Source organism: Hibiscus syriacus, unplaced genomic scaffold, assembly GCF_006381635.1.
Source record: "Hibiscus syriacus cultivar Baekdansim isolate YM2019G1 unplaced genomic scaffold, ASM638163v2 tig00112107_pilon, whole genome shotgun sequence".
In the NCBI taxonomy this organism is placed as follows: Eukaryota; Viridiplantae; Streptophyta; class Magnoliopsida; order Malvales; family Malvaceae; genus Hibiscus; species Hibiscus syriacus.
Genome location: NW_024063254.1, coordinates 4,847 through 20,390, shown reverse-complemented (window position 1 = coordinate 20,390; position 15,544 = coordinate 4,847). Strand labels below are relative to the sequence as shown.

General features: G+C 31.7%; 2 pseudogenes; both read left to right on the top strand.

Annotated features, from left to right (window-relative positions):
• The first annotated feature begins 109 nt into the window (after nucleotides 1–109).
• On the top strand, nucleotides 110–1,627 carry LOC120174450 (annotated as a pseudogene).
• An 8,417-nt stretch (nucleotides 1,628–10,044) lies between these two features.
• LOC120174449 lies at nucleotides 10,045–11,641 on the top strand (annotated as a pseudogene).
• The last annotated feature ends 3,903 nt before the right edge of the window (nucleotides 11,642–15,544 follow it).

Genomic DNA, 15,544 nt, shown 5'->3' with positions numbered 1-15,544 from the left:
GGATTTTCCACGTAAATTTTGTCTCTTTTATCTTCATTTTTATTTTCTCAAATTATCAATTGCGATTTTGCTCTATCCGATAGCCGTCTTCCGCAACATTAACTTTATTATCTTTTCCCCTAACTTCCCTTAGCTTTATATAATCTTTCTCTATATCACTTCTCTTCATCACTTTCCATTTCAATTTGTTATTTTTGCTTTGGACAATAAGAACTTCAGCTGTCTGGTCAGTTCACACACATAGAGAGAGAAGTTTTTGTGTAAGGATTTTTCAGCTGAAATTGTGTGGGTATTTTGCAGATTTGGGAACACGAGTTTTAGGGTTCAAGGAAATGGCAAACATTCAAGAAGATGATCAGATGGATTTGCCACCGGGTTTCAGGTTTCATCCAACAGACGAAGAGCTTATTTCTCACTACTTGTACAAGAAAGTTCTGGACATCAACTTCAGTGCTAAAGCCATTGGAGAAGTGGATTTGAACAAGTCTGAGCCATGGGAATTGCCTTGTAAGATCATTCCACCTTTTTTGTCAAGTTATGTGATGTTTTCATGGATTGTGTTGAAAAAGATTTTCTTATGGTTTGTTTGGTTGCAGGGAAAGCGAAAATGGGTGAGAAAGAATGGTATTTTTTCTGCGTGAGGGATAGGAAATACCCAACTGGTTTGAGGACAAATAGGGCCACTGTTTCTGGGTATTGGAAGGCAACAGGCAAAGATAAAGAGATTTATAGAGGGAAATCATTGGTTGGAATGAAGAAAACACTTGTTTTTTACAAGGGAAGAGCACCGAAAGGCGAAAAAATGAATTGGGTGATGCATGAATATAGACTAGAAGGAAAATATTCGGTACACAATCTGCCTAAAACTGCCATGGTAAAACAAAAAAACATGAACGTCCCTCGGATTTTAAACATGAATATGGAGTTTTTTTCTTATGAAACTTTTATCTTTTTTGGGCAGAATGAATGGGTTATTTGCAGGGTGTTTCAAAAGAGTTCTGCTGGGAAAAAAACCCATATTTCAGGTCTGGTCAACATGGGTTCATTTGGAAATGAAATTTTGAGCCCTTCTGGTCTTCCACCGTTAATGGATTCTTCTTCGGCTTTCAATGCGAAGAAAAACCCTGTTTCCGATTCCGTCTACGTGCCCTGCTTCTCCAATCCGATCGATGCTCATCGCATCCAACTCGACACCATTGATCATTTCCCGGGGCAATCCACCGTTCCTCCCAGTTTCATCGAACCCGAGGATCCCAGCTCCCAACACTTTCTTCCCGGCTCAGCCCGTCTCTTTTCCATCCACTCTTCGATTCCCCGGCGGCTCCGTTTTAATGCAAGAACATTCCATCCTCAGGGATTTACTCGAAAACCACGGTTCCAACATGAAAACAGAGAGGGAAACAATGGTTACCGTCTCGCAAGAGACCGGTTTAACCACCGATATCAACAACGAAATCTCTTCCGTCGTATCCAATCTGGAGATTCGAAAGAGGCCATTTGATGATCACCACCACCAACAGCACCCTTCTGCTGCACCAGTGGATTTCGATTGCTTCTGGCATTACTGAAAGAAAGAAAAATCTCATTATTGTCTGCAAAATCTAGAGTTTTACTATTATTGGTTTGAGTTTTCTGTGTATAAAATTTTCAATTTAAGTCCAAAAAAGAAGAGACTTTGAAACAAATTGAACCATAAAAATCATGTATTATATAAATTACAGTATAAGGAAACTTTTAAAAATTGTTCTTGTTTCTGGGTTTTCTGATGTTATATCGTTACACTCATAGGTATGAATTTGTCAGATATGAGATTCGGTTGGTAGCTAATTGATAATTTATTTTTCCTAATTATTATTAAAGAATTTGAATTTCAGCCTGTAGGATGTTAATGCTTACATCATTTGTTGCATGAATTTCATTAATGTAATTTTTTATTCCCTATATCTTGATCTTATATCACCACATGCAGTTTTCAAAAGAATTTAGTACTATACTAATGATTTTAATTACGATTAAGTACACTAGAGTTAATTAGATTATGTATATACAATTGTTTGATTATAGAACTTTTAAATAAATCCATAACGTAACTTTAGTGGTTGAGGGGAATGTTCTTCTTCTTAAAGGTCCTGAGTTTTAGCAGTTGTGTCTATAGAGTGTGTACGCATTATCAATTAACATTGCAATTTATTGATCATTTTGTAATAATTTGATAAAATTTAATGATACTTTTATAAAATTTTAATAAATTAATTATCATTTTGTAACTTTTAAAAGTTAAATAGCTAAAATAATTATTTGAGCATAGTTCGATGACTTTCAATGTGCTTTTGCACACATGGCACCCAAATCCTAGAAAAAAACCGACTAATGAAGCGTGACTTTGTTTCTTTTTTTAGCAATTTACGATCATTTGTTAAGACCAAAATGAAATAAAGAAAATCAAGGAAAGAAAAAGAAAATAAATAAATAATTTTGTCCAAAAAGAAGCACGTGGTATGTATTGAAAACACACGTGAGTACGAGCCAATCGGCATCAATTATACATGTATGAATCTAGTCATTTATTATTATTATTATTATTATTATTGTAAATAAGCTAAGATGATTACAAAATAATATTTGTTTTAGATACTTTCAACTATTTAACAATAAACGTTTAATTACCCTTACAGTTGTTGATGTTCGAATTCGTGACCTCTATGAATAACAATAATTTTTTTAACCGACGAGATAAGTTGGTTTGTGCTAGTCTTTTATCATTAAATAAGTATTTATTTAAAAGAATATATTTAAAGAAGTGAAATATTGAACCAATGTGAGATTTACATATTAAATCTTACCTTGATTAGATATTTGCTTAAACATAGTATTTTAACAAAGTTTTTTTTAGAGTGATTGAAAATAAGACTCATACACGTGTGTTGTCATTTCTCACGGTTCTTACTCGTGTTAACATGTGTCTTCAAAATATACCGTGCATGTTTTTTTAGATAACTCTTGTTTACTTTCTGTTTTTCTTTTTTTTTTTCTCCAATTTAATCTAATTAATATCTCAGGTCAAAATATATTAGATTTACAACTGCCCTGAGATATAATATAAATTAGATTTAATTTTATGAATTGAAAAGAATGTATAAAAAGCAAAAACTATGTGGGATAACAATCATCTCTTCATGATGTAACAATATGCTTCTGTTATTGATTTCTTTTTGTACATTAAGAATATAAAATTATTATTATTATTAATTTAAATGAGCATGTGGAATTTTAGTTTCAGGCACATGACTGAATGTTCTAAATCCATCCCCATGCAAATCAAAGTAAATTCGAGTCTTAAACGACATTATCCATAACACACTTATTAAAGTCAGACGTTAACCCGCGTATTAAAGATCACTATAAATATTTCTTAACATAGATAGAGGTTGGCATCTTTAACAATCGGTCTTCTCATTCTTCTTGCTCCTTTTGGTCGCCTTCTGTAATAAAAAAGTACATTAATAATTATTTTGTCACTTATCATGAATCTCCATTAAAATTAAAAGAGTTGAATCATCGACAAATGATTAATTAATTTTTTTTCCAAATTAACATATTTCATTAAAAATATCTTATTTTACTCTAACTTAATCCCCAAAAGATTGAAAAACGATTGTCAATATCTCGAACCTAAGCCGAGAATAAATAACAAACCAAAAAGGACATAGTAATTGTTGAAAGTCCATGCAATTAATGTGTGATGAAATTCTGAGATGACTAAATTATATTTTAGTTATTGCACTTTAAGGTATTTTTAAAGATTAGTCCTTAAAGCTTCAACTATAAATACCTTAGCTCAGTTAGCTTCAAAATTATCCCAAAATCATTTCTTTCTCCCAATACTAGAGAGTTTTCTTGTGAGTAGTGAGTGTTTTGTAAACATCTGTAATTTTTATCTCTTAGTAAAAGATCTGCAGCAGTCCGGAGACGTAGACACAATTGGTTGAACTCCGTTATCAATTTTCCGGGTATTATTTTCCCACTTTTATTTCGCATTCTCACTAATCTGGTTATAGGGAAATTACTCGTTACTCAGTTATTTACCAATAACTGGTAATCAGAGCTTTTGGTTGTGAATTTTGTCAATCTTTTGCGATGTTACTATTCATCACTATTCGCATGAATAGTGAATTTCGTGAATAGTAAAAAAATTGCCGGCGGTACGAATTTATCGACGGAGGTGTTCCTATACATAGTGGTTTGCAAGAATTGTCAGAAACGATCCAAACGAAGCCAGAATCGAGTGGGAGCGATGGATGCAGACGAAGGGAATGTGAAAATTGAAAAGTTCGATGGTGCAGACTTTAGCTTTTGGAAGATGCAGATCGAAGATTTTATGTACCAGAAAAATCTATATAAACCCCTCTCAGGAAAGCAACCAGAGGGCATGAAGAATGAAGACTGTGCTCTTCTCGATAGACAAGCCTACGGAGTTATCCGACTGACGTTATCCCGCAATGTTGCTTTCAACATAGCAAAGGAAAATACCACTGCGGGTCTTATGGTGGCTCTCTCTAGTATGTATGAGAAGTCATCGGCCTCAAACAAAGTGCACTTGATGAAATGATATTGAGAGTTGGAGGACTGATATAGACTGTTTTAAAGTTTAAATACCAATTTAGAATGGCTTCATAGTTTAGGAATTAATGTAGAATGCTTTAAAGTTTATAGACCAATTTTGAATGAAGGTCATATTTTGGGGACATCTCATGAATTAAATATAAAAAGAATATTAAATATTAATATTATAAATGTATATATGTCATTGTTTCATGTATGTTTCTATTTCATTATGTAAAAATAATATATGTGCCATGTTTTAAATAAGAATGAAAATTATAGATCATACTAATAATTTTTAAACAATTAGTAAATTTGTAATTAAGAATTTTTTTAAATTATTGTAAAAATTATACAACTTTTACATGAAAATACACTTACAAAAAATTCAGAAAACTTTTTGATAGTATAATTTCAATAACTTCATATCTTTATTTTAAAATAAAAGGGAAAATCATTAAAAAGATAAAGTTACTTATATAATAATATGAAATCTGAATTTTTTAAGAAAATTATCTAGTAGCAACAATTAAAATTTGAAGGTTTTAAACTATTTGTAAATAGATTTTAATGAGTATTTGATCTTAATATAGATACTAATCGAAGATATAACATTACAAAATTAACTACAAATATCTTTAAATTTATAAATTTGTGTATCAGATTAATTATTGATTTCAAATGAAGTGCTCTAGTGTTGACGAGGATACGCAAGTAGAGACGATGATGAACGATGAAAAACAAACTTGAGAGAAGAATAAGTACTAAATTGATAAGATTTTAAAATACGAGTGTTAAATTTATTGAATTTGTAATGCCCATAGACCGATGCGGGTGACCCGATCCGATCCGGAGTGTCACATTATGACTACTGGAGCGACCCACGATAAAAATCCGGAAAATTTAAAATTTATGTTAAAACGCGTAAAATCATAAACCAATTTATAAATAATACAAATTCAGAAAAATCATTTATATGTTATAATATGATTAAAATCATACAAATTTCATACTCTGATATAAAAACAGAATACAACCAACATGCCCCCAATCACATGCACCGTACTTCTCAAGCAACGCCGGTGGAACTCCTTTACTGATGTCGATAGCTGAACCGGTATAATTTTTTTAAACTGAAATGGTGAGTAAAAGAGTGAGCTTTGGGAAACTCAGTAATACAAAACTACCAAGTGATGCTAAAGGACATGCAGATTAAAGGAACATCATAAATTTTCCTTATTGACTCAACCGTCTGCAGGTTTTTGTAATGAGCTGAGGTTCCACTTATATTTCATCTAGTAAAAGCCAAAAAGATTTTAGTTCATAGGAAACATTCAGAGTACCAAGTTTTTAGGAGATCGGAATAGGATGTTTAGTGTGTTCTAACCAAAACCAGTGAAAAATACAAATCTTTTAAAATATTAATAGTTTAAAACTTATTTTTAAAACCATAGTAGAACCCTCTAACCGGACATCTTTATGTAGTTCCCCATAACTGCATCATTAAGGTGTTACCCTAAGCACACAGCAAATGAGCCACCCTAAGGGAATTCCTTGGGGCCTATGGGCCTACCCAAGGGTCCCCTTAGGTCCGTAATGATTTACCAGCTTGATCTAAGTTGAACCTCCATGCTCTAGAATCCTACCCATACAGATTTAACAATAAACAGTAAAATCTAGTAAACGTGATAATAAAATAAACCATATAACTGCCCTCCACCCATATACCATATGTAGTCACATGATTAACCCAAGAAAGTGCCTTGGGGCATGAAAGCCTACCCAAGAAAGTTTCTCGGGGCCTCGAAGCCTACCCAAAGGTCACCTTAGGTCTGTAAGGATTTACCAGCTTGATCAGAGAAGAACCTCAATACTCCAACCTACCCAGATAATATCCCAATAAAATAGTTCAAGTAGTAACCAGTAGATTTCATGATCCATAAATCAGGAACAATCATATTTTCTAGTCAAAACAGGAAACCAGATAACACATTTCAGATAACTATATTTCATAAACCAATACATTCCATGATCCATAAATCAGAAACTATTATATTTTCTAGTAAAAATAGGTAACCAGAGAACATATACCATGTAACAATAATTTACAAGCTAGTAAATAAATGATTTCAAAAATCACATTTAAAACAGGTAAAATATTTACATGTCACATAAGGAACACACTCGAGGTTCTAGATATTATTCGAGATACTTGGTATTCATCAGGTAGGGGACCATGAAACTTTTGCAATTTAATATGATTTTAAAATCAAGATCCCTATAAAAGGGGGTTTGATAGCTAACTAATTCATCATTCATTCAGGAAGTGGTTTATCAAGATCATACAATATTCATATATTTTTTTGTAGGTAATTGAGTGTCAAGAAGGCATTCAGAATTGTTTACATCTGAATTATTTAAGATTTAGACATAACATGAGTGTTCCCATTATTCAGGCAAATCAAGGGCATTTTAGATATTTGGTTCTTGGTGAATTATTAGTGATTTAATCCAATAAGGGAATAACGATGATTCATGGTATTTAAGATTCATGTCGATTTATCAGGATATCGAGTTAACTCGAACTGAATAACTCCCAGCACTGTGATACCTGTTAATACTGACAACTTTTGTCAAACTGATCATCTTCATAATCTTTGCTGAATGGATCTTAAGGAGACGAACATGTAATTCCAATGGTATTTATTTCACTTCTGTATTGCAACGATATCAATAAATGTCGATGTGGTTGATTCATGGTTCATAACCCTTAGAGACGGTACATCATGTAAGTTCATCAGCGTTTCCAGACTTATCCAAGTTACTCACTTAATCCTAGGTCATTGAGGGTAATTAGGTCATTTAGTAGTCAAGTTTATCTCGGTCACTTCGGACTTTCCAGAGTAATTCGGTCGTTTCCACAAATTTGAATACGTACAGTACTTCCATTCAGTTCAACTTGGTCATATAATATAGTCATTTTGGTATTCAAGGTTGATTTATTCATTTAAGAGCCGAGGGTATTTAGTTATTCCAGAGCTTGGACGTACTTCGAATTATTTTACACTTCAGGGGCATCTCAAATAGATAAGGAATTTAATCAGTGATTCCAAGATTCAAGTGGATCAAAATATAAGTTCTCAGGTCATCTCCATTATCAAAGTCATTCATAGTCTTTTTTACACTTTAAGGGTTTTATCGTCATTTCATTCAATTCTGTCAGTGGCATTACTTCTAATAACTTAGGCTTCAAGTGTTTAATCAGGAATCAAAGTTTATAGGCCTTGTGCTTTCTCTGAGGTTTAAAACTAATTAAAATATATTTTGTGGATAAATTAGGAGTTAACAGGTGCGCCATAAATTTTATCGGGTCGAAATACAAATTCTTGGAGTAATTCCACTTTCATGATCAATACATACCATTTTTTACAACTTAAGGGTATTTTTATAATTTTACCCCATAAGGGTACTTTTGTAATTTTACCTCATAAGGGTATTTTCATAATTTTACCCAACCAAAGTATTTTTCATAATTTCTCATCAAAGTACCTTTGGCATTTAACCTTTAATGAGATAAATCTGAATTTATAGATCCTGGGATTGATTGCTTTACCACTTAATCACAAAACTTGTAATTAAATTCCTATCGATCCCCTAATTTATTTTACGAGTCATCTGAGTCATATTCGGTTACTAACTTTTTATCGTATTCGGGTCGAGTTTAGAAATAATTAAAAATTTTGGGGTTGATTTTTTTATTTCGATTTATTCCAATCAATTCAATTTTTGGTTTAGATTTTGAGTTAAGGTCGAGTTTAGATTTTTAAATTTCAAATAATAAAAAAGTGAAATTAAAATAATGTTATATTGGTATTTAACCAAGTAATTTAATTATCTTATGATTTGGTTCCTAGTTTCATTATTTCTTGAATTCCTCATTTGTTTTAAGCCTATTTTTACTAAATTTGAATCTTTGACCATTATAGAATACTTATGTAGCTTCAATTTAGAATCACATGTTCGTCTATCAACATAGGGTGAGCAAAACTTGACTCGACTCAAAAATCGATTTTTTTCAATTTCGAGTTATTCAAGTCAAATCTAATTATCAATTTTGTTTTTGAGTTTGATTCGAGTTGAATTTTTTAAAATTCGAGTTACTCGAAAAATAAAAATTTGACTAAGTATTTTGATAATTTTACAATTTAGTCCCTAATTTAATTATTCTTTCAATTTCTCCTTCATTTTAAGTCAATTTTTTTACAAAATTTGAACCACATGCTCCTAAATCATTTTAGAATACATATGTACTTTCAATTTCTCTTTTTGATAACAAGTTTTTCTATTTTTCAGTTTAGTCCCTCATTTTTTTCCATAATTTCCTTATTTCTTCGATTCATCATGTATTTTAAGTTCGTTTTCACCAAATTTGAACCACATGCTCATATACCACTATAAAATACCTATGTAACTTCGATTTTTTTTTTACTAAAAGTGGACTCTCTTTTTTATTTAGTCCCTTAACTTTGCATTTTACTCAATTTGATCTTTTGATTGCAATTGTTTGCAAATTCTTTCTTTATATTAGTTTCTTAACTCCTTTATACTCTCATCAATATTTTTTCCCTCAACATATTTTCTTTAAAATATAATATTATGAATATATTTTATAATTTTAGATTGTATTTGATAATATTAAATAACATTATAATGTGAAAAGAATATGAAATAAATATCTTATATGGTTAGATAAAATTAATATAGAAACTCGAATAACTCGACTCAAATTTCTTAAACTCGACTAAAAAAAACTTCAAATTAACTTTGAATTATAAAATACGACTCGTCAACTCAATTGGTATCATGATATTATAAATGATTATAATTAAATTTTAATAAAAATTTGAACAAATATATTCAATTTAACTCGACTTACTCAAAAAAGTTCAAATAAACTTTAAATACTAATATGATATGCAAATTTTTCTCATTTAAATTAATTGAATACTCACACCTAATTAAGCTTAAATGGCGAGATCACTTCATTCTAATATTGTGTCATTAATTATTGTATTATATTTTGATATTTTAATTATTTTCATTTTTTTAAATTTTGTAATAGCATTAAATGATTATAATGTAATATACATTAATATTTTTTTAATCATTTTGTAAAACGCAACACAACTATACTCAAATTTAAGACGTAAAATAAGAATACTTCTTTTTAGTTTGGTGTAATATTTCTATCGTAAGTTTATATTTATATACTTTTTTCTTCATATTATTGGGTATAACATTACCAGGGTTGTCTAAAACATCGAAGTTGCCTTACAAACGACGTATCTCTATCCATACAGCAGTATTTAGGGGCTTTTGTCTCTCCTGCTGCCTTTTTCTCTCTTAAACATCCTCTGTTATCTTTCAGGTTTTACTTCCATTGCTTCTCCCTTTTCCTCTCTCAATCCTTAACTTTATTATCTTTTCCCCTAACTTCCCTTAGCTTTATATAATCTTTATCTATATCACTTCTCTTCATCACTTTCCATTTCAATTTGTTATTTTTGCTTTGGACAATAAGAACTTCAGCTGTCTGGTCAGTTCACACACACATAGAGAGAGAAGTTTTTGTGTAAGGATTTTTCAGCTGAAATTGTGTGGGTATTTTGCAGATTTGGGAACACGAGTTTTAGGGTTCAAGGAAATGGCAAACATTCAAGAAGATGATCAGATGGATTTGCCACCGGGTTTCAGGTTTCATCCAACAGACGAAGAGCTTATTTCTCACTACTTGTACAAGAAAGTTCTGGACATCAACTTCAGTGCTAAAGCCATTGGAGAAGTGGATTTGAACAAGTCTGAGCCATGGGAATTGCCTCGTAAGATCATTCCATTCCACCTTTTTTGTCAAACTATGTGATGTTTTCATGGATTGTGTTGAAAAAGATTTTCTTATGGTTTGTTTGGTTGTAGGGAAAGCGAAAATGGGCGAGAAAGAATGGTATTTTTTCTGTGTGAGGGATAGGAAATACCCAACTGGTTTGAGGACAAATAGGGCCACTGTTTCTGGGTATTGGAAGGCAACAGGCAAAGATAAGAGATTTATAGAGGGAAATCATTGGTTGGAATGAAGAAAACACTTGTTTTTTACAAGGGAAGAGCACCGAAAGGCGAAAAAATGAATTGGGTGATGCATGAATATAGACTAGAAGGAAAATATTCGGTACACAATCTGCCTAAAACTGCCAAGGTAAAACAAAAAACATGAACGTCCCTCGGATTTTAAACATGAATATGGAGTTTTTTTCTTATGAAACTTTTATCTTTTTTGGGCAGAATGAATGGGTTATTTGCAGGGTGTTTCAAAAGAGTTCTGCTGGGAAAAAAACCCATATTTCAGGTCTGGTCAACATGGGTTCATTTGGAAATGAAATTTTGAGCCCTTCTGGTCTTCCACCGTTAATGGATTCTTCTTCGGCTTTCAATGCGAAGAAAAACCCTGTTTCCGATTCCGTCTACGTTCCCTGCTTCTCCAATCCGATCGATGCTCATCGCATCCAACACGACACCATTGATCATTTCCCGGACAATCCACCGTTCCTCCCAGTTTCATCGAACCCGAGGATCCCAGCTCCCAACACTTTCTTCCCGGCTCAGCCCGTCTCTTTTCCATCCACTCTTCGTTTCCCCGGCGGCTCCGTTTTAATGCAAGAACATTCCATCCTCAGGGATTTACTCGAAAACCACGGTTCCAACATGAAAACAGAGAGGGAAACAATGGTTTCCGTCTCGCAAGAGACCGGTTTAACTAACGATATCAACAACGAAATCTCTTCCGTCGTATCCAATCTGGAGATTCGAAAGAGGCCATTTGATCATCACCACCACCAACAACACCCTTCTGCTGCACCAGTGGATTTCGATTGCTTCTGGCATTACTGAAAGAAAGAAAAATCTCATTGTTGTCTGCAAAATCTAGAGTTTTACTATTATTGGTTTGAGTTTTCTGTGTATAAAATTTTCAATTTAAGTCCAAAAAAGAAGAAGAGACTTTGAAACAAATTGAACCATAAAAATCATGTATTATATAAATTACAGTATAAGGAAACTTTTAAAAATTGTTCTTGTTTCTGGGTTTTCTGATGTTATATCGTTACTCTCATAGGTATGAATTTGTCAGATATGAGATTCGGTTGGTAGCTAATTGATAATTTATTTTTCCTAATTATTATTAAAGAATTTGAATTTCAGCCTGTAGGATGTTAATGCTTACATCATTTGTTGCATGAATTTCATTAATGTAATTTTTTATTCCCTATATCTTGATCTTATATCACCACATGCAGTTTTCAAAAGAATTTAGTACTATACTAATGATTTTAATTACGATTAAGTACACTAGAGTTAATTAGATTATGTATATACAATTGTTTGATTATAGAACTTTTAAATAAATCCATAACGTGACTTTAGTGGTGAGGGGAATGTTCTTCTTCTTAAAGGTCCTGAGTTTTTAGCAGTTGTGTCTATAGAGTGTGTACGCATTATCAATTAACATTGTAATTTATTGATCATTTTGTAATAATTTGATAAAATTTAATGATAATTTTATAAAATTTTAATAAATTAATTATCATTTTGTAACTTTTAAAAGTTAAATAGCTAAAATAATTATTTGAGCATAGTTCGATGACTTTCAATGTGCTTTTGCACACATGGCACCCAAAGGGAATGTCTTAGGAAATGCGGGTTAATATACGGCTAATATACAGCATTACCGGATACATTAAAATGTATTTAATAAATTCGGTTTAGCGGTACCTATTATGTTGACAACTAATAATGTTTTAGGTAGAAAATATGAAAAACTATTAAAAAATTTGGTAACGGGTAAACTTTGGTTATCGGTAAGTATCTATCCTTTTTATAAAAGTGTCCATACTTTTAACATATCAAGTAAATTTTACCGGTTTTGTCATAATGAATCTGGTTGTGTCATATTTTTACCTGTTATATTGTAAATTATCTATCCTTTTTATAAAAGTGTCCATACTTATTTCACTGTGAAAATATATTTATTATTATCTTTAGTTAATATTGTTAAATTTAAAATCTAAATAATATTTTATAAAATATCAAAACAATCAAATAATTTTTTGTGTAAATGAAATTATTAAATTAATATTGTAGGTGGAAAACATGAAACACTATTAAAAAAATTGAAACATAAATTACATAACTTTCAAAAAAGTATATATCATTTTATAAAAGTGTTCATACTTATTTCACTGTTGAAAACATATTTATTATTATATTTGGTTTGTTAAATTTAAATTCTAAATAATATTTTATAAAATATCAAAACAATCAAATAATATTTTGTGTAAATTAAATTATTAAATTAATATTGTAGGTGGAAAACATGAAACACTATTAAATAAATTGAAACATAAATTACATAACTTTCAAAGAAGTATATATCATTTTTATAAAAGTGTCCATACTTATAAAAGTAGGTCTAAGTCATGAAGAAATATTAAAAAATTGTGCTACTGGTTCGTGTCGATCCAAATTAAAAATATGTCGATCCAAAACGATATAACAGGTAAAACTATGACAAAACCGGTATAGAAATGATAAAACCGGTCAGCGCTACCGGATACATTTAAAGTGTCGGTACTTTATATAAGGATCGACACTTCGTGAATTTAAAAGAGAAGCAGTTTTAAATCCTATAAAGTGTCGATACTTTAAAAAATGTATCGATCCAAAACGATATACTAGGTAAAAATATGATAAACCGGTAACAAAATGATAAAACCGGTAAAACGTTACCGATATATTAAAAGTGTCGATACTTTATATAAGGATCGACACTTTGTGAATTTAAAAGAGAAGCAGTTATAGCGCCTATAATGTGTCGATACTTTAAAAAAATATATCGATCCACAACGATATAACAGGTAAAAATATGATAAACCGGTATCAAAATGATAAAACCGGTAAAATGATACCGGATAAATTGAAAGTGTCGATACTTTCGTAAGTACGTGTAATAAATTATCGACACTTTCAAAGAAATAGATAATTATCCTTTCGAAAGTATCGACACCTGACATAAAAGTATCGACACTTTTGTATTTGTATCGATTAAATATAAATAACATATCCGATGAAAATATAAAGGCCATAGCTAAATATCCTCTGAAAAAGATAGAACGGACGAGTTTTTGAAATCGAAGCGTAATTGTTGCTGCATTTCAGAAGGCGTTTCTAAAGCGAAGTTTGTTTGTTTGTTGCTGCAGTCGAATCGAAAGTATGTTGTCGAAACCCTAATTTTTTATTATTACAGTAATCGCGATAGGGTTTTTTATGTGTTTTGGGGTTTGGAGTAAGGAAGCATTTGGGACCGATTGCAGGTAGAAATAGATATTCAAGGAAAAATATAAATGTCGATACTTTTATTAATATTATAGGTAGAAAATGATATTATAGGTTGTATAAATGTGCCGACACATTTTGGTGTGGCCATTCAATTCTTTTGAAGAAAACCGTTTACCACAAGAGTAGTTATCTATATTGTATATTGAATAAAGTGTATGTAACAAAATAATTGATTTGCGTAAACTGATATATGAAGGAAAAATGGAGTCAATGGGTTGGAAAATTGTTGGTGGAGCAGATGACTTTGAAATTGAGGCCGAGACTCGAAAGCAACCAAAGGGTGGATATATACTTCTAGTAAGTATCAATGTCCTTTTGTTATTATTGTTGAAATGGTAATTGGATTAAAGTATCGATAAACTTTAAATTGATTACAAATTTTAAATGTTAACAGTATGGCCGAATGCAAAAGGATGAAGGGAGATGGCACACAGAGCGGTTCGGTATGTAAAATGAAATTGACATTGAGTAGTATTAGTATTTAGTGTTAATGTATTGATTAAGAAAACGTTTATGTTTAATATTAGGTGAAAAAGATGTGAGGTCCAAATGGAATTCATGAGTGATGCTGAAAAGGAACCTTACATCACACAGTCAGGAATGATAGTAAAGAATACAAAGAACGAGGAAAGCACATGAAAATAAGGTATTCATTAAACTTGTAAATACGTTGATACAAAATATATAAAACTATAACATTATATATTGTTAAAAAATGTAGGAAGTGTCGACAATATGCAGCATTAAAAGGGTGAATTTATTAATTAAACACCTTAAGGAGAAGGGTCAGTTGAATATGCTGGGAGAAATAGGTTTTGGATCGTTGATCGGAGTAAGGGATCGACCTATTCGGAGGGAATTGTGTCGATCCTTGATGGCACAATTTGACGTCAGTCAATGTATGGCTAAGTATGGTGATTATTCATTCCTCTGGGGGTATCGACTGCTGCAGCCGTCTTGGGGGTACAAAACAAAGGCAAAAGTGTTATAGAAGTCTGTAGGAGTAAGAACTGGAAAGCACTTGCCTCCAAATATGGTTTGAATCATAAGGGACATATGCTGAAGTTGAAGAGGATATCAAAGTGGATCTTACTGGGGGGATGAGCTGAAGGCCCGAGTTCTATTGTACCTTGTCGGGATATTTCTTTGTCCAACGGGTGATACGTCAACGAACAAGGAATATATGAAGCTCATTTGCGATGAAGGCTTGAAGGGTGAATTCAATTGGGCTGAATATATCCATTCGAGATTGATTGAATCAATAATCACCTTTAAAAGGGCAGCCAGAGATACCTCAAAGGGTGCATAGCAATCTTAGAGTAAATGAGTTGAATCACTTTTTTGTGTTTTTATATAAAAATATAAATTTTATTATAAATGCAGGTTGCACTGTTTGATTTTTGGTCGGGCTGTGAGGCAGTGCCGGCTTATGAAAGAACCGGAGTGGCACGCATCCGTGCATGGGGGAAGGAAGAGGTGGTTAGAGTGATGGTGAAGT